Here is a 16,348-nt window from a genome sequence, read left to right on the forward strand (position 1 = left end):
TCAAACCCATATAGGCCGACACCTAGTGAATCCGACACGAAACCCGAGGCGGGGTGGGAAAATAGTTGAAGCCTACGTCTACACTGCAAGAGGCAGCCATGCAGCAGATGATGCAACATTTTTGAGCGTACATGCAACAGCACATCTGCCAACAACATAATCTGCAAGGACGGATTTGTAAAGCTTGGCAAAGTGTTACAGAGACGTTCCAGCGGTTCGAAGGCGAGATATTTCAAATTTTTCAATTTTTATGAGCAGTCTATGGAAGATAATGGAATTGAAGACCAAGAATCATTGGAAGGATTTCATATGATTGCAATGCTGGAACTTAGGGGCGGATTAAAGAAATTTAGGTGGCTCAGGACCAAAATTGGCAGGACTTCAAGAAGCGCTGGAAGAGCTAGGAATATTTTTTGGAAGATTCTGAAGAGGTGACCAGACAAAGTTTTATGAAGTCGGTGCAGAAGAAGAGTAAAATTTTACCTACACGAAACTGTTACGAGACTTTGAAAAGAAGTTTAATCAGTTGTCATCCGCAGAACAACATTCTTTGAAGGATCAGAAGGTGGAATTTTTTATTCAAGCGCTGATCCACACGACTTCAAAACAATTTGGTGCAATTATTGGAGGACCCAACAGGAGAACTGGGGTTGACATAAGATTGGAAAATAGTCTCTAAAGCGGTGAATATGATTGTAAAACGACAGAAGCGAGTTGACAAGCATATTGTGGTCGAGGTAATAGATGATGCTCAATAAGAGATTAACATTATAAGAGGTACTTCACATTAGGAACACTCGCAGTGCGACGCTCAAAAGTGTAAATCCAGGGCGTTGCTATGGGCATCGCTATTTTCTTTGTTGCATAGCGACGCCTATAGCGATGCCCATAGCAACACCTATAGGGGTAAGAAATAAACCGAGAGCACCAAAAACTCAAATCTCATATCTGAGTTTCGGCGCTCTAGCAAAAAAGGTAAACCCGCACTCTCCCTCTCTCTCTCTCTCTTCCTCACTCACACACACACACAAGGAGGGGAAGGAGATCCAGGTATGCTCCTTCCCTCTCCTCTCTCTCATGTCCCCTTCCCCTCTTTCTCTCTCTCCGTCTCTCTCTCTCTCTCACACACACACATTGTGTCTTTGAATGAGAGAGAGAGAGAGAGAGTACACACATGCATAAACAAAAAACACATACACATACACACATGCATAAACAAAGAATGCATACACACACACATTGAGAGAGGAAGAGAGAGGAAGAGAAACATAGAGAGAGAGAGAGAGAGAGAGAAAGTAAAGAGAGAGAATGAGATAGAGAGAGAGAGAGATAAAGAAGAGAGAGAGAGAGAGAGAGAGAGAGAGAGAGAGAGAGAGAGAGATAGAGAAATCAAAGAGAGAGAGAGAGAGAGAGGGAGACAAAACAAAAACAAGAGGTAAGGGGAGAAAAGAAAGGGAGAGAGAGAGATAAAAAGTAGTGAAAATATGAAATGAAATGTTATATTAAGATTTAGGGTTAGGTTAGATTTAAATTACATTTAAGATTATGTAAGATTAAGATCTAAAAGTAAGTTAGATTACATTTAACTTAAATTTAAAATTTATGCTAAATTTAAAATGAGGTTAGACTTAAGATTAGGTTAAGATTTAAGATTATGTTAGATTACATTTAGGTTTAGGTTAGATTTTGGTTTATGCTGAGTGTAAAATTAGGTTAGATTTAAAATTAGGGAAAGATTTAAGATTAGGTAGGTTATATTTAAGCTCGATTACATTTAGGTTTATGTTAGATTTAAGATTAGATTAGATTTGGGTTTATGTTGAGTTTAAGGTTAAATTAGATCTAGATTTATGTTAGAATTAAGAATAGATTTGGTTAGATTTTAGGGCATGTCAATGAAGGCTTTGCCCCGAGAGCAAACACTAGTTACACAACAATATGTATATTCCCATCAGAATCTGACACCTATTAACTCACCCACTAACCATGGTCAATTAGCTCAGAATCACCATATGTTCAATTAGGTTAGATTTAAGATTAGATTTTGGATTTAGTTTTTATATTAAAGTCTACCTTTAGGATTATGGAAAAAAATTAGAGTTAGGCCAAGGGTGATCCCTCTCTTACTCTCTACGGATGCAACCTTAAGTTGGAAAGCTTTCAACGTCATGATACTCAGATTGGAGGCCAATATGTAATGTGCTAAGTAATCCCTTGAACAAGGATCTACTGTGAAGAGATGTTAAGATGTTGTGAATTGCTATAGCTACAGAAGAGGCAAAGGGGTTTTGTCCACAACATGCACTGTCATGTAGACGTGGGTGTGTAGATTTCTCGTACCCACAAATATATGCATTGACCAATAAAGATGAGATTATAACCCGGTGATTCTGATCTCCGTGCACCTCTAGACCAAGGTGTGCGGGGATCGTACATTACTAGAGAATGTGAGGTAGTTTACAGTGTGAACAAAGAGAGAGAGAGAGAGAGAGAGAGAGAGAGAGAGAGAGAGAGAGAGAGAGAGAGAGAGAGAGAGAGAGAGAGAGAGAGATAAGACGGAGGATCCCAATAGAAGATTAAATTTATGTCCAGGTTATAAGGTTTTTATATTCATTATGAGTAGTGGCGATGATGTGGGGCTGTCCAGCCAAAACATCTATCTCTCAACAAGGATCTTATGTTCTTGTAATCAATGCAAGCATGATGTGTGACGAACAAGACTCATTTCATTGTAGCACGTTTGCGAATTTGGTGAGTTTGATCCATCTATTATAGATCTAGTTTTTGCCAATCATAACTCGTCGGACTCTGATGCTGGCCAACAAGCAACAATCTTGCAACCCAACATGTGTTCATAGGCACTTTGGTCAAGGAGCACTCGTGGGGCCACAAGATGTAGTCTCTAACAGCTCGGAGGATGATCATGCAAACCACATTCCCAACGAGGCAATGTTTGAGTCCGAGATCGATGAAATGATCGAGACATAAACATTGTATTTGATCAATTTTGCTCCGTTTTATAATATATATTGTATTCATGTGGATTTTTGTTCATTCTTGTCTATATGCTATACTTGAGAAATTTAAATTATGTTTAATCATCATTGCTTCCACTATAGGTATGCTCCTTCCCTCTCCTCCCTCTCATGTCCGCCTTGTTGGGGTGAGCACTATTGCTGCTATGATCACTAATAGTTGTCCATCTTGGGAGCTAGCCAATGAGAGGGTTCCTTCATAAACTAGCAGAGGTTGTAGCATTGTGACAAGTGTCCCCCTTTCCCCTTTAGAGAGAGCTTAGCTTATTATTTAAATGAAACTAAATTTTGATTGGACCTCTAGGTCTACTGGACGATAGGAATTAAGCTAGCTTATGGGCTGCTTAATTATCATTGGACCCCTTGGTAGACTGTCCAATAGGAATTTAGGGGTCTTAATTTTCATCAGTTCTTTGAATATGGTTTTTCTAAATTGTTAAAGCTCAATTTACTCAAGCTTAATTCTCATTGGTCCTTGCCATAAGCCATCCAATAGGAATGAGGCTTGAATGGGAGAAACTCAACTAGGTGCTTGACATGTGTCCTTAATGCCTCTTGTGTCTTGGGCATGCCTTGAGAGTGTGTGTGTGTGTGTGTGTGTGTGTTCTCTCCTCCCCTACCTCTAGGACTCGCCCCCTTCATTGTAGGCAAGTGGTTTGACTTTTGTGAGCACCACACATCCCAAGCTTAGGCTTAGTTCCCGTCGAGAGGTCCTATACCTAAGGGTTTTAACACTATCCTCTGGAGGATCTAATGAAGCTTACTCTTGGGTCTTTTAAAGATCCATTAGAATCACATTGCTCTTTGGAAGACCACCTCCATGTGGACCCCTATTATCTCTCCTTTTGGTCCCTATTGAGATAGATCTAGTAGCACATACCAATATTCTAGTTCTTGTTCCCCTTTTATCTTCCCGTAATAAATGATGAGCTTAACATGAGAAAATCATTTGGGAAAATTAGATATTAGTTTTAATGACATCATTACCTCGGTGTAGGACGGTTTAGGAAATCTCCATCGTCCCTAGCTACCCCGAAGCAGAGAGCTTCAAGGAGCCAAAGACCCGCGATTGTAACTCCTGGTGGGAATGGCTTCTAATGCCAACACAAAGGAATGCTTTAGGTTAAAGCAAAAGCGTGCTTAATAATTTGGATATTACTCGTACAAACTGAAAGGAAAAAAGCACGCTCAATAACATAGGAACCACGTTAGGCAAAAAGCGCTTAATAAGTCTACACCTAGTGGGCAAGGTAAATAAGTGTAGCTTTGAAGCTTCCTCCGTAGAACACCCCCAACATACGAAGTTCTATGTCTGCTTAATGCCATCGTACCACACACCTACATCCCTCAGTATGTCAAGCAATGCTTCTTTTCTTCTTGCAATGCGGCTTTCCCAACCTAGATCTCGAGAACCCAAACGAGTACACCCAAATCTGTGTTCTCACCATAGCTTCTTGCATGGTTGGGTTTTAAAATCCTTACTTTAGCTTATAGCTAAAAATAAATCCTTATGTTAAAAACCAGCTAGAAACATGGCATGAGGTTGTAATTTTTTCGTTATGCTAATATAATATACTCACCATTGTGAGTTTTGATTAAATAAAGGGAAGTTATGGTGATTGCACAATCACACACATTTTGGGGTTTGCCAAGTGCACCCTAAGTTATTTTAGGGATGGATCTTCGTTGCTGGATTGTCATTTTTGTTTGTTCAATAATTCATTAGACACGAACGTTCTATAGAGCTTCGATAGAAGACACATGCCCTAGTCTTGTCGTCGACGCTCCTTCGTCTCTCGCTCTCTCTCTCTCTCTCTCTCTCTCTCTCTCAGCTCTTCTGATTCTGCTGCTAGTATGGCCGCCTTTATTGCAGAGGCAGCTTTCCCTCCCGCAGGCGCAGTGCCGATCAGCAAGAAGAGTACCAACTTTGAAGCGAGTCTGCACCTGCAGACCTCCCGTCGATGTGCTCGCACTGTCACGAAAGCCGCAGCGATTGCTCTCGCTCGCGACGTAGGCTACCTTATAAAAGCCCCCATCAAGGAAGCTTTTCGTCTAGTCCAGGGTATGTACTATGAATATTGATAGAGAGAGAGAGAAAGAGAGAGTATAATAAACGGGATCCACGTCCTGTATGATTGCATGTACATCCTGATCAATGAACATGTACTGTGTGTGAATAAGAGTAAGAGAGAGAGAGAGAGAGAGAGAGAGAGAGAGAGAGAGAGAGAGAGTATGACACGTTCAAATTGGGCAGGTAACTCTCGGGTGCATCCAATGCCTACCTAGAAGGTAATTTTGCTACTCTGCATGTCGTTCTGTTATTGCCTTTTCGTTTTATACCATCTTGTATTTAGCTTCATTGGATGTGTGTGTCTGTGAGAGAGAGAGAGAGAGAGAGAGAGAGAGAGAGAGAGAGAGGACCCAACACACACTTGTGAGACACAAAGCTATTAAAGAATGGAGTTTGAGCTGACTCTCGGGTGCATCCAATGCCTACCTAGAAGGTAATTGATTACTAAAGCTATATTGATTACTAAAGAATTGGGCAGGTAACTCTCGGGTGCATATCGTTCTGTTATTGCCTTTTCGTTTTACACCAGCTTGTATTTAGCTTCATTCGATGTGTGTGTCTGTGAGAGAGAGAGAGAGAGAGAGAGAGAGAGAGAGAGAGAGAGAGAGGACCCAACACAAAGCTATTAAAGAATGGAGTTTGAGCTGATTGAACGTGATATTTCAGGTAGATATGCCATGCATGTCTAGCTTGACGTCCATTGATCTCTGTATGTACTGACCCCTCGTGTGAGCCTATGACATGCCTTCCAGATACAAGCATAGGTATTTGCCGTCATTTTACATTCACCAAAAAAAACCCTGCGATCAATCCATTCCAATAGATGAGCTTCCTAGTATGAGAATCTGGTATATTGGCTAGCGACTGTAATTGCTGCTTGATCCTATTAAAGGGCTGCAGTGCTACTTGCTAGCATCATTGCGTACACATGAAACAATGCCAACACCAGAATCATCTTAAGAATGTGCAAAATTATTCACACACATGCATTCAATCATAGATGATTTTTGTCCCATTAAGTACTGAGAAAAAACCAGATTAGGTGTTCAGTCATAGATGATTTCTCCCATTAAGGACTGATAAAAGTCCAGATTTGGCATTTGAGCAAACACAAGCATTGCAATTAATAACACCCTATATATGTTCATCCATGTCATTTTCTCATATTATGCCACAGGCTTTACTTTCGATATAACAAACCTAGAGCTTCTTTGGCCTCGCCAGGAGGTGACCATCGGTTGCTTTTAAGGAAGGAAAACATCCCACCAAGGCTACAACATGTTATAAGCTTCAAATTCTTCAATTCATGCAAGAAATGGTGAAAATAAGTAACGGCATAGAATGGGCCGCTTCTAACTACATGTAGCGATGGGCTATTCTTAAGGAAGGAGCGGAGCGACTATGGTCAGAGACGGGCTCCTCAAGCTACTGATAGCACAATTTGCAAGGCTAGCATTGAAGCCACATGATTTTGCTACCCATGTACATGGTAAAATAAAAATACCGGCTTCACACCCTGTGCTACCCTGCCCTACCCTGCCCTGATCAATGTTCACAAAAAGTATGAGAGAGAGAGAGGAAAAAGAAGAAGAAGAAGAGAATTTTTAATGTCGTGGGAAACTATCCTCTAATCCAATATCTGGGTACAAAAACAAATGAAGTGAAGTAAAGTGAAAGATTAAAATCATCATCATCAGTGTCTGAGGATGCCCGACATTGGGCGTTGTGTGTGTGTGTGTGTGTGTGTGTGTGTGTGTGTGTGTGTGTGAGAGAGAGAGAGAGAGAGAGAGAGAGAGAGAGAGAGAGAGAGAGAGAGAGAGAGAGAGAGAGTTGATGAGGCCATCTCCTCGCTTCCTCAATCACGTCCTGCAAATGTTGCAAACACTCGTGTTCTCGAGAACATCGACGGCTCCCAGTAAACGGTTTTTAAAAATTATTCATAGGAGAGTGGCATGTGCGTGTCAAATTTCAATGGCCTTTGACCAAGCTGCCTCCATATCCTTCCTTGGTCGTATCTAGGGCCTCTATGATGTTGACACAACATGTCTGCATAGGTTCCTTAGGGCTAAGTCCTAGGACTTCACTACCAAATTTTCCTCCCTCCAATCTCCACACCCATCAACCTTCTTTGGTAGCAGCATTGTCACATCACCGTACCAAGGTTGGGGGCTAGGGGGCCAATATGATAGCCAATATCATTAGGCAACCAAAAAAAATAAGGGAGGACATTAAATCCATTTGTTACACTTGTGGATGGTCTTGACAAAGACACCAACAAACGTGCCTATCATCAAGCCATAGAAACTCTTGCAATTGGGGATGTGGTGCCGCTAGTGGGATAAACTCATCATTAGAGGACGACGTGCCAGTGCCATGCACTTTTGAATTAAAGCCATCTTAGGATGGATCCACACGGACAGGGGTAGAACCCCCGCCACTCGTCATCTATTTTGTCTCATACAGAAACTTGAGCCAGCACGAAGCACCACCCTTGTTCAACGCGGTGGGGGCAGAAGAGCATTTCCCAACTAATTTTAGTAGAGTCGAGAATCTTGGGTGGTGTTTGCTGTCGAAGGAAGGTTGGGGTTCTACCCCAATCCGTGCAGATCGTCCCTTACATGCCATCAATAATTGTAGTGGGCACCACCCACGCACGGAAATAAATCTTACCAATTGGAATCGCGACAAAAGCAGTAAGAGACCGAGAACCTTGATACAACGTTGTTGCTGGTAGGCATATTGTCCTAATCCATGACTAGCCACAGCTTTTGGAGTGCCCTTCATGCAGAGTGTATGAGGCATCACACATTCAACAGATTGAAGTTGCACTTGGGCCCTCGTCCTTTTTGTGTAACCAACAGACGGTACTACCGATGCAGTGCCCCTACCGTTGCCCGATCCATGCTCCTCACAACCAAAGAAAACTCTTGACTCTCTTACTGACTCAAAGTAGGCGATTAAGAGGTGAAAGGATACCAAACTACCCTAGCCATGCCAATGGTGCTCTAGCACGGCCACGATATGGGACACACTACTCTCACTCTTTCTCAAGGTTCCACTGTAAGTAGCCAGCCTCTTCCTCTTCACAAGTGGCCACCTCTTCCTAGCCATATCTTGTGCTCATGTAAGCGGGCATCTTGCGCCTGTTGAGTGTCGACTTTGCAGCTTGGTGGCTCCCCTGTTTACCATTTGGGTTCTCTCTCTCTCTCTCTCTCATTGAGGACGGTGATTTTGCATGCAGACACTAGATCTCAAAAGTAGGCTAGCAAGTCTGTACTTCTCCAAGATGGTCTGCCAATAGTGCGAGCGTGAACACTGGGACTCTAGAATCCTCACGCTCCCTACACATTACATATGAACTATGAGCTTGTGACATGTTACTCAAAAACTCTAAGTACGTACACACACACACAGAGACGGCGGTTCTTAGTGCTAATTTGTTCTCCCAACTCAAACCTGCAACCTCTAGTTTGTAAATGAAACGCCTGCAGCAACACACACACACACACACACACACACACACACACACACACACACACACAGATAGAGAGCAATCTCACCGACAATCCAACACAGAGCCTCCACTCGATATGACATCATGATTAGAGAGAGAGAGAGAGAGAGAGAGAGAGAGAGAGAGAGAGAGAGAGAGAGAGAGAGAGAGAGAGAGAGAGAGAGAGAGAGAGAGAGAGAGACCAATTGCATACATAACCCAACAAAGAGCCTCAATACACCATATGATACCATGGGTGCCCACTAGCACCTATAGCTGTGTAAGGGAAATGAAACAAGTGCTAATACAAATGTTAAGCTAATCACTAATGTACACAACAAGATAAAAATAGAGTTTTCAGTTGAATGTAATGAAGCTTGATTGCATAAAGATAAATTGAACTGATAGACCTGTTTATAGACATGAATGGCAGTTGATTATGGGTGGTAGCTAAGAGCTAATCTACGAGGTAGCTGGCCACTGATTTAGGAGTGGCTGGTGAGAAAATAGTGGGCCTAATCTATGGTGGAGTGCACTCCCACTTACAAACATTTTAACATTCTCCTTAAGTGGGAGAACAAGATAGCAAAAAAGGAACTTGATGAGTGTGATGAGAGATCCCCCCTGAAAATTAATTCAAGAGAGTAGACCAAGCATCTGACATGATGCATACAACTTGGCTTGATCAGTAGGCTTGGTGAGAGAATCAGCCCGATTATCTGTTGTAGGAGTGTAGATGAGGAAAATGAAACCATGCTTCACCAATTCCTTCAAGGCATGATAGGAAATGGAGATATGCCGCGTCTTTGAGCTGAGTTGAGGAGCAGAAGCCAAGGCAATGGCCAATTGGTTGTTGCAATCAAGGGAAAATAGGTCTTCGATCCATGGGGATGGGAAGCCGCATCTCATAGATGAGTTGAGATAGCCAAAGGACATTGCAAGAAGCAAGTGAGGCCGCAACGTACACCGCCTCTGTAGAATAATGTGCGATGGTGTCTTGGCGCTTGGAAGTCCATGTAATAGCTTCGCCGGTGAGTGTCAAGACATATCCTCAGGTAGAGTGTCGAAGAGGATCTTGAGCAGCGCAATCGGCATCCACATATCATGTAAAAGCAAGAGGACCATCCTGGCGATGGAATGTTAAGGAATAATGCATAGTGTGTTTGAGGTAGCGGAGGCAATGGAGGGCAGCTTGGTGATGGATGTGGCAAGAGATCTGAAGTGCACGGGAGAGAATGTGACCGGCATAGCAAAGGTCAAGGCGAGTGCAAGTAATGAGATAGAGAAGATGGCTAAGAAGCTTATTGTATTTGAAATCTTGAAGAGAATTAGCATCAGTTTAAGTGTAGGAGTGAAGTTATGGAGCGAGTTTGGCATTGAGGGCAAGTAGTGTGGGCTGGCCATTAGTAGAGTGGATACTGAATTGCTCAAGAATTTTCTTGATGTAGTGTGATTGAGAAATCTTTATGAAGCAACCATTAGGATCACGAGAGAAAACGATGCCAAGAAAGAAATCCATGGGACCCTTGTCACTAATAGGAAAGCTGGAGGCAAGCATATCATGCACTATGTCAATGATGGCAGGATGAGATGCAACCACAAGGATATCATCCACAAAGAGACCTAAGATAGCAAAGCCAGAAGGATGGTGAAGCACATAAAGAGTGGGATCAGCAAAGAGGCGAATCCAACCCTTGTTGGAGAGATGATTGTGCATGCGCAAATAACATTGACAAAAGATTTGTTTGAGACCATATATGGGACAATGAAAGAATCATACATAATTGGGGTGATGGGGATCAATGAAGTGGGGGGCTTGATGCATATAAATTTCTTCTTCTAGCAGACCATGTAGGAAAGCAGTGATAATGTCGAAATGATGTAGTAGAAGATCAAAAGCAGAAGCAATGGCGACCCTGAGATGAAAAGATGACATACCAAGAACGGGGGAATAAGTATCATTGTAGTCAACCTCGGGACGTTGGAGCAATGAGCCGCGCTTTGTACCGCTCAATAGAACCATCATGGTGGAGCTTGCGCTTCAGAAGCCACTTGCAGCTTATGATATTATGATGATGTGGCTTGGGAACCAATGTCCAAGTGTGACAATGATGAAGGGTAGCGAGATCAGCATAGATTGCTTCGATCCAAGCGGGGGCTTCATCGGAGTTGAGGGCAACTGAAATGGAGGGGCCAACATTGTCTTCGAGGATGGCAGAAATTTCTTGGGAGATAGCTTCATCGGAGAGGTCCGTGTAAAAATAGGTTTCTTGATAGATGTCCTTTAGTAAGTGAACACGAGGATGAACAGGTGAAGCTTCACTTGAACTAGGAGGAGAGAATGATGGGGATGTGGCAGCTCATGATGAGGTTGGTTAGGGAGAAGTAGCGGAGTCAGAGGTTTGATATTTGACTTCAGAGAGGGTGGGGTGAGTGAAGTTGGTGGAAGTGAGAGCAGCGGAAGGTAGATTGGAGAGTGCAACCTGAATGTGAGTGGGCCGATTGAGATGATGAAAACGCTGCGAGGAAGAGGGGGAGGAGGGAGTGGCGCTACTGTTGAGGGAGGAGTGGGATGGTTTTTGAGCCATGGTGTGAGAGAGGTCATGGAGAGTTGCATTAGGGGTACGGAAAGCACGACGATGATATGTGCAAAGAGATGGGGTAGAGCATGTAGATATAGGTGTTATGTGTGTTGTAGGAGAGTGTAGGTGAGAGCAACGGAAGGTGGATTGGAGAGTGCAGCCTGAATGTGAGTGGGCCGGCTAAGATGATGAAAACACTCTGAGGAAGAGGGGGAGGAGGGTGTTGTAGGTGAATTATGGTGAGGTTACGGGAGTAAATTGAGGTAAAATTTGGATGTGGCTGGAAATTAGAGGGTGTGAAATGAGTTGATTGTGCCTTAATAGGCATGAAATTAAAAGGGACTAAGTTTAAGGAGATTTCAGCCAAATGTGATGAAGCAGCAAGAGGCTGCTCTTGTGTGGCTGGAACAGGGGAAGGAGCGAAAAAAGTAGGGCTGTATATAGGAGATGTGCATCCAAAAGGGGAAGGGAGTGAGGTGTATCCACACACAGAGGAGCGTGGGCATGTAAGGGGTTAGCCGGGAGGGGCTCGAAAGAGAGCGGGGTAGGTGAGGGGGGGGCTGTTGATGAGGATGAAATAAGCAAACCTGAGGATGAGTAAACACCGAGTAGTGGAGATACTAGAGAGAGCAGGAGTGTGGGTGGGTCCATTGCTGAAGGAGGTGGTGCGGATGCTGATGTTAAGGGAAGAACGGAGTTGGTGCAAGAGTACATGTGGAGAAGGGAGTCTTCGAAGAAGATGACGGAAGGACTCTAGAGAAAAGTATGTTTACGTGGATTGAAGAGCTTGTAAGCTTTTATGCCTATGGGATCACCATAGCCGACGAAGATATGGCAAAGTACTCCGAGGTGCCAATTTGGAGAGTGGATGGGTGTCAAGGGGATATTCAGGGCAGCCGAAGATACGTAAGTGACTGAAGGGGGGTGGAGCACCGAACAACGACCATAGGGTTTTTCACCTTGGAGTGTAGAGTTGCATTTGCAATTTTGAAGATATGAAGCCAAAGAAATTGCATCTTCCCAATATCGAGAAGACAATTGCACTTGCGAGAGCATGGCATGAGCAGCATTAAGCAAAGTGCAATGTTTACGCTCCTTTATGCCATTTTGTTGTGGGTTGTTGGGGATGTTGAATTCATGATGTATGCCACTTGTGTGGCAAAGATCCAAGAAAGCTTTGGAAGTGTACTTACCACCTTGGTCGGAGAGAAATCGTTGAATGCGCCATCCAGTGTGATTCTCAACTTGAGCTTTATAGTGTTGAAAGTGAGAACATGTGGAGGATTTTTTATGATAGAAAATAAATAAATGTGTAGCGGGAATAATCATCTATAAAAGTCAGAAAATATTTATGACCTGTGAGGGATTGGACAGGGAGAGGGCCGCAGAGATCTAAATGAATAAGAGCAAGCAGATGTGAAGTGCGAGATGAAGATTTAGGAAAGGGTTTTTGAGTAGCTTTACCGATGATGCAACCTTCCCAGAGGCTAATAGAAGACAGTTGTTTGGGAAGACCAAGAGCTAGCTGTCGATCCTTCATTTGATGGAGTGCTTGCTGAGAAATGGGGCCAAGCCTATAGTGCCACTTGAGGGTTTCTTCTTGCATAGCCATGTTGGCTATAGTGGCGAAAGCATAAGACTATGTAGATGAATTACCAAGAGGGTTATAGCTTACCTTGCCGAGGACAAGTGATAGTGAAAATCTGGCCACTAGGAGCACGAGCATGGATGTGACAACCGAGATGAGAGAATTCCATCTTTAATCCTTGATCTGTAAGTTCGGACACAGAGATGACATTTTTGCGTAGACCAAGAACATAGTAGACTTGAGGTACAATGATTTTTTGACCTTCAGGCAAAGTGATCTCAACATCACCATAAGCTTGAGCAGATTGGGTGCTATCATCTCCTAAGCTGACTTCTAATGGGATAGAGAGAGAGGTAAGATTCTTGAGCCATTCCTTGTGATATGTCATATGATGGGTGTCACCAGTATCTAGGAACCACATATTAGCAAAGGTAGAGTTGGCATCTAGGAAAGTAGCATACAACTGCATGGGGGGATGGGCGGCATGAGAAGTGGTTGGCTGGTGCCATCATAGTGAGATAGCTCAGTATAATGAGCTTGGGCTTGAGGATATGGGCTGAAGTTGCCTGCATTAAACCTTTGGTGGATGTAGCTTGGGAGAAGTCCTTTACTTGTTTGATTCCTCTTTTTCTGATGTCAATCTTTTCTAGGTGTCCATGTTTGTGACAGAAGTTGCAGTGAAAGTGAGCATGAGGGTTGCTCTTACCACCATGGTATTGTCATTGACGACCACCATGATTGAAGTTTGAATGGTGGTGGAAAGGAGGTTGCTTGTTGTTTTTGAAGAAGCCTTGGTGGTTGGAGGTATTGCCACGAGGCTTAGCTGGGTTTATGGTGGTGGCAAGTGCCACTGGTTGGGCTCCCGTAGATTGAGCTCGGAGAGCCTCTTCTTGGTGGATTTTGGCTACCAAGGGTTGTAGTTGTAGATTCACAGTTGAGGCTTGTGTGGTGATGAATGCCCACCAAGAGGATGGAAGGGCTGCCAGCAAAATCATGGTTTGTAATGTCTTAGCGATAGCCAATCCCGAGATGATGACTTCATCAAGAAGAGCCTGCTAGGTATCCACAAACTTGGTAGCGCTTTGACCTTCTTGCATGTTGGTGTTCACCAATCTCTTGATTAGAGAGACTTGGTAAACTAAGTTAGTGTAAATACCAATTAAAGCTTCAAAATTTTGACTTATGAACTGAAAGAGTTCTCATGATGCCCTTACTTTGTTTGATTATGCTAGTAGAATATCTATGGCAAGCCAACTCTTGCTATTACCATGCTGTTAAGGTCAATCAAATGAGATATCAAAGATTAATGGACAAATCTAAGGTATTTATTAGGATTTTTAACAAAAATGTCTAATTTTAAATTAAGCTCTAATGAAGTTATCATTGGGACTTTCCATTTTCAACTAGGAAATATACACTAGAAACTAGGTTATGTGAGCACTATTGCTAAGAAAAATCGAATGAATTTCACAATTTCTCGTGTAAATACTGGCAAATATTGCTTTAAACTTTTGAACTAAAATTGGAAGATTTCATATGGTGCCCTTATTTCTTTAGTTAGGAAGAATGTTTTTGGCAAGCTTACTCGTGGTGTGACCATGCTCTTAAGTTCAAATTAATGAGATAACTGGGATTGGTATGCTACAAATCTAGCACAATTGCTAAGTTATGAGAAAATCTTGCCACAGAGCAATTGTGGTTACTTTCTCTCCCTTATCAATGGCTCCAATCATAGAACAAGCCATGGGGTTACTTTCTTTCCCTTATCAAAGGACCCAATCATGGCACAAGCCATGAAATTATCCAATGAAAATACAACCATGTTGGGCCTATCCTATAATTAACGTATTCCAAGAGATCACATTTTGTATAAAAATCTAATAAAAAATTTCTCCTGCTTTTATAAGGGCACCCCATGTGGCATAGAAATTGACTAATGTGTTGCCAAGCACAAGTTTTTCCAACATCCCGTAATCATGAGTTCTCACATGCATGTGAAGGTCTTGTATTTTAAGAAATTTCTTCCCTTCAGATCCGCTTAAAAAGACCGAGAGCTTCCTTGGGATAGCCATATTGGGTATATATGCAATGAGGACATTTTATGAGACGATATTTCGAAAAAAAATTACATCAAGAACTTCTCAAGCAAGACCTAAAAATTAGAAGACTTTTAATGGTGCCCTTATTTTATTTGGTTAGGCAGTGGTCACACAAGGCTTGGTTATTTGTTACTTTTGGGAATTAATATGCCATCAGGATTGGTCATGCTAAGGAAAGTAACATGCTTAGCTCTACTATTACAGAAGCTCAACAACTATGCCGACTCTAGCATAGTTTCGAAGTAGAATGCAAAGTGGTCATCAATGTTCCTGCTTTGCGTGGAGTGGACCCATCGCCAGAGAGCGTTTGTTGGCTATTCTATGAGCTTCAACTCTGCATGCGAGAATGCACTCACCACCATGTCGATAAAGTCAAAAAATGTGCTACATGTGAGCACTAGAATTTTGGATGATGGATCTGTAATGTCTTTTAATTACAATAGTGTATAGTTACCAAATTACTTATAATTGTGCTCCCATAACCACTCTTAGGAAGCATGGGACAAACGTACAAAACTTAGAAAAACATGTTAAAATCTTCAAATTTTGGTCAATTTACCCCTAAAATTTCTCATCTATAGCTTTGCCAAGTTTTTGGAAAGCATGGTTTTTTGAGCAGTTCCACGTTATAACCAAGACCTTGCCCGAAAACATTTTTCTAACGGAAGCAAATAAGGGCAGACCTAGAACTATTTCGAATTTTAGGTCAAATTCGAAGCATATGAGGGTAGTTACACTAAAACTTGTAAAATTGCACAAGTCTTCTTCAAGTCGATCTTTGAATCTAGGTAGGATTCCAATTTTAGCCGATCATAAATACAAATAATCCTAGGGAAATTTTCACCTACAAATGTTCAATTTACCTCTTGTGCTCAGCACATAAGCACGACCAGTCACTGTGGAGTCAGCCACACACTGTCTACAGGGACGTAGGCTGATGTGGCCACACCTTTCCAAGTGAAGGTTGCTGCTCCTACTACCAGAAAAATCAAGCCTTTGAATTCACAGCCAACCAGCCAACGGGGGTCTTGAACACAAAAATGTCTACTGTGCTTATGTGCTTGCCTTCTTGGGTGGCTGGAGGCAAATCTGTGAGAGACTGCGCTTATGTTCTCAAACTTGTAAACTGAGCTCCCACCAAGCCAAATTTTTTGAACGGCTTTATGTGCTCAAGCTATCTAAAATGTACAATTCAAGGTGAGAAAACTACACAACTTAGTGTAAAAACCTTCAAATTTAGTCCACTACCTTAAAAAAATTTCATATGTACGTTTGCCAAGTCTCTCGAAAAATGTAATTTTCGAGCACTGGGTGTGATCTTCCTCTTAATCAAAACACAGTTTTATTTTTGAAATTTGAAATAGCTTCTTGAATCTTTCCGCCAGAGTCGCCATAGCTCGTTAGTCCCGATGCATGCTAGATCAAGAGATAGAGTTTCTGTCATGTTGCCAAGGCCTGGGTCCGGGCGAAAGCCGCGCGC

General features: G+C 42.5%; 1 long non-coding RNA gene across 2 annotated transcripts in view; it reads left to right on the forward strand.

The window, feature by feature from the left end:
* LOC147460030 (uncharacterized) overlaps positions 1-16,348 on the forward strand; it is a 73,608-nt gene that overhangs the window by 38,976 nt on the left and 18,284 nt on the right. For both annotated transcript variants that reach the window (XR_015187747.1, XR_015187746.1), the window contains one exon: positions 5,290-5,324. This is a non-coding gene — a long non-coding RNA (uncharacterized LOC147460030). The remainder of the gene's footprint in view (positions 1-5,289; positions 5,325-16,348) is intronic.

The sequence above is a fragment of the Adiantum capillus-veneris genome, chromosome 4 (assembly GCF_014529385.1).
Source record: "Adiantum capillus-veneris isolate H3 chromosome 4, ASM1452938v2, whole genome shotgun sequence".
NCBI classification, from domain to species: domain Eukaryota; kingdom Viridiplantae; phylum Streptophyta; class Polypodiopsida; order Polypodiales; family Pteridaceae; genus Adiantum; species Adiantum capillus-veneris.